A 3,189-nucleotide genomic window follows, 5' to 3' on the forward strand; every position below is an offset into this window, starting at 1 on the left:
CACAGCGGCCGGCAACACACACACCCATGCTCGAGGGAGGACTCGAAACTCCGACGGGAGTGACGGCGCAATCCGTGACATTGCGCCTCAAACCACGCTGCCACTCCACGCGGCAGCTACGCTTTGAATAAGCACTCCGTCTTCACGCCACAAGTGGCCCATCGGGACCATCAGACCGCCGTGTCATCCTCAGCTGAGGATGCGAATAGGAGGGGCGTGTGGTCAGCACACCGCTCTCCCGGCCGTCACGATGGTTTTCTTTGTCCGGAGCCGCTACTATTCGGTCGAGTAGCTCCTCAGTTGGTATCACGAAGCTGAGTGCACCCCGAAAAATGGCAACAGCACATGGCAGCCCGGATAGTCACCCATCCAATTGCTGGCCACGCCCGACAGTGCTCAACTTCGGTGATCTGACGGGAACCGGTGTATCCACTGCGGCAAGGCCGTTGCCCTAAGCTTTGAATGCAAGGTGACAACTCGTAATAATTTGCTACGTTACAGTGTGTGAATCAAGTATACAAATAACGTATGAAAATAGATGTAATGTAAATAACTTACATAAAGCATGCTTTAAACAAACCATAAAAGAGCCTCTAGTTTCAGAATAGCATCACAGGAATATAATAATTTGGAAGATATCGTAACAGCTAACTCCGTTTACCGTTTCGTGGTTTGTTTTTCGCTACTGTTGAGATAATTGTAATAAGACAATAATCAAAAACTGGACATCAAGCTATGATGATTCGATGGCGTTAGCTGTTTGTTTCATATTGTCATTAGATACTGAAATCACAACCTACGGGATAATTTAGTACATGATTCTAGGCTTCCGTCCCTTCACAGGATGATAAGAAACTACAGCATATAAAATAATATTGCTTCGAAAATAATCAGTAGTGCAGCTCTATTGTCGTGATATGAACTTTCCTCACCTCGTTCATTCATTGTGAGAGCACAGAATTTTGCCCTGAATGCATGGACTCCAGCAGAATCTGGTGAGGCGCTGCGGCAAACTCTTCGGGTGTGGGGGGCCGACTGGCCGCGTCCAAACGTCTTGTGGCAATTTGCATCACAAATCACTGTGGCGGTTACCAGGCGACGCGGCAGTCGGGCGATGCTGTCAGTAAGACGCCGCTAGAGTGCCACGACCCAGGCTGAAGGATTTCACGGGATTTGGAAAGTAGAAGACTAAAGGATCTACATCTACATGCATACTCGGCAAATCACACTTAAGTGGCTTGCGCAGGGTTCACCCTCACAATAATTCTCTATTATTCCAGTCTCGAACATTGCGCAGAAAAAAACGGACACCTATATATTTCCGTGCGAGTTCTGATTCCCCTTATTTTGTTATGATGATCGTTTCTCCCTATTTTCGCATTCGGAGGAGAAAGTTGGTAAGTGAAGTTTCGTGAGAAGATTTCGCCGCATCGAAGAACTCCTTTCTTTTAATGATGTCCACCGTAAATCCTGTATCATGTCAGTGACACTGTTTCCCCTATTTCCCGATAATACAAAACGTGTTGCTCTTCTTTGAACTTTCTCGTGTACTCGCAGGCCGCTGTGACCGAGCGGTTCTAGGAGCTTTTAGCAGTCATGTGGATGACCTCACACTTTCCATTATTTAGGATAAAATGCTAATTTGCACGCCATACATATATCTTTTCTAAATCGTTTTGCATTTGTTATGTTTTGATCTTCTCATGACTTTACTTGACGATAAACGACAGTCTTTGATTAGTAGTAAAAACGTCCTTGGACCCTGGTTCGAATCCCGCCACTGCTTAAGTTTTGATTAATGATCAGCACTGGCGGACAAAGACTTCAGGCATAAGAAGTCACCCTCATTTTCCAACGGCCTTGTCAAAGAGGGTGGAAGAGACGACGGAGTTTCAAGGTACTCTCTTGTCCTAGGGGTGGGAAACTGCCCCTAAAGGCGGAATAATCAGCAATAATCAACCCCATGAGGATGCAGAAGGCAATGGAAACCACTGCATTTAAGACACGCAACGTGTATCCACATTATATGTGGCCTGTAACTTAAGAAGTGTCGTGATATCTCTCCATTCGCAAAAGATTCCGGAATAGTCCCCCATTCGGATCTCCGGGAAGGTGGGAGGTTATTATGAGAAAAAGATTGAATAATCAAAGGAAGGATAACGTTATACGAGTCGGGGCGTGGAATGTCAGACGCTCGAATGTAGTAGGGAAGCTAGAAAATCAGGAAAGGGAAATGTAAGGACTTACTCTAGATTTAGTAGAGGTCAGTGAAGTGAGATGGAAAAAGACAAGGATTTCTCGTCAGATGAGTATAGGGTAATATCAAGAGCAGCAGAAAATGGTATAACGGGAGTAGAATTCGTTATGAATAGGAAGATAGGGAAGAGTGTGTGTTACAGTGAACAGTTCAGTGATAGGGTTGTTCTTACCACAATTGACAACAAGCCATCACCGACAACGATTGTTCAGGTATACATGCCGACGTTGCAAGCTAAAGGTGAAGAGATAAAGAAAGTATATGAGGATATTGGATGAGTAATACAGTATGTAAATGGAGATGAAAATCGAATACTCATGGGGGACTGGAACGCAGTTGTAGGGGAAGAAGTAGAAGAAAAAGTTAAAGGAGATTATGGGCTTTGGACAAGGAATAACAGAGGAGAAAGACTGATTGAGTTCTGTAATAAATTTCATCCAGTAATAGCTAATACCCTGTTCAAGAGTCGCAAGAGGAGGAGGTTACTTGGAAAAGGCCGGTAATGCGGGAAGATTTCAGTTGGATTGCATCATGGTCAGGCAGAGATTCCTAAATCAGATGCTGGATTGTAAGGCGTTCCCAAGAGCAGATATAGGCTCAGATCGCAATGTAGTAGTGAAGAAGAATAAGCTGAAGTTTAAGAGATTAGTCAGGAAGAATGAGTATGCAAAAAAGTGGGTTACAAAAATACTAAGGAATGACGAGACACGCTTGAAGTTCTCTAAGGCTATAGATACAGCGATAATGAATAGCTAAGTGGGCAGTGCAGTTGAAGAGGGATGGACGTCTCTAAAAAGGGCAGTCACAGATGTTGGAAATAAAAACATAGGTACAAAGAAGATAACTGCGAAGAAACCATGGGTAACAAAAGACCTGCTTCACCTGAAAGGTGAAAGAAGGAAGTACAAAAACGTTCAGGAAAATTCAGGAAT

General features: G+C 44.2%; 1 pseudogene; it reads right to left on the reverse strand.

Annotated features, from left to right (window-relative positions):
* Positions 1-333: 333 nt before the first annotated feature.
* Positions 334-451, reverse strand: LOC126485384 (5S ribosomal RNA; annotated as a pseudogene).
* Between the last annotated feature and the right edge of the window lie 2,738 nt (positions 452-3,189).

This window comes from Schistocerca serialis, chromosome 6 (genome assembly GCF_023864345.2).
Source record: "Schistocerca serialis cubense isolate TAMUIC-IGC-003099 chromosome 6, iqSchSeri2.2, whole genome shotgun sequence".
NCBI lineage: Eukaryota > Metazoa > Arthropoda > Insecta > Orthoptera > Acrididae > Schistocerca > Schistocerca serialis.